Source organism: Hydra vulgaris, chromosome 01 (assembly GCF_038396675.1).
Source record: "Hydra vulgaris chromosome 01, alternate assembly HydraT2T_AEP".
Lineage (NCBI taxonomy): Eukaryota > Metazoa > Cnidaria > Hydrozoa > Anthoathecata > Hydridae > Hydra > Hydra vulgaris.
Window position 1 is genome coordinate 24,542,501 of NC_088920.1, and position 413 is coordinate 24,542,913.

Sequence of the window (413 nt, forward strand, 5' to 3'; positions counted from 1 at the left end):
AAAAAATCGATTATTGACGATTATGATAAGATCAGAATCTTTTTTTTCAAATAATTTTTACTAGTTAATATTTTTTTTTAAAAGTCTAAGACAGAGGACATCTTAATTATAACTTTTCCATAAAAACATTGAAATAAAAAAGTGTAGATGAGTATTTTAGTCTTTTGCGATGAATTAAATATCAACTACCTTTATTAAGTCGTTAAGTTTGCTTACCTAATGCTGAATTGATGAAATTTTTTTTAGCAGTCGTGGGGTGTTGGTTAGAGCGGTAAGTTCACTTTGATGCTCGGAGTAGATATTTATGTAAAAAAAAGTCAGGTTTAAATTACCAGTCACAAATAATTTAATGACATCACATTGATAAACCCCTTCATTATATTTGCTATAAAATTTTAAGTTCCATGTATAAT

The 413-nt window shown here is 26.4% G+C and overlaps 1 protein-coding gene across 2 annotated transcripts in view; it reads right to left on the reverse strand.

Moving 5' to 3' along the window:
- The window catches only part of LOC105843637 (somatostatin receptor type 2), a 5,239-nt gene extending 4,826 nt beyond the window's left edge, over positions 1-413 (reverse strand). The window contains exon 1 of one of the 2 annotated variants that reach the window (XM_065787738.1): positions 217-413. The gene's annotated coding sequence lies outside the window, so the exon portion shown is untranslated. The remainder of the gene's footprint in view (positions 1-216) is intronic. The other variant, XM_065787739.1, reaches the window with a different exon arrangement.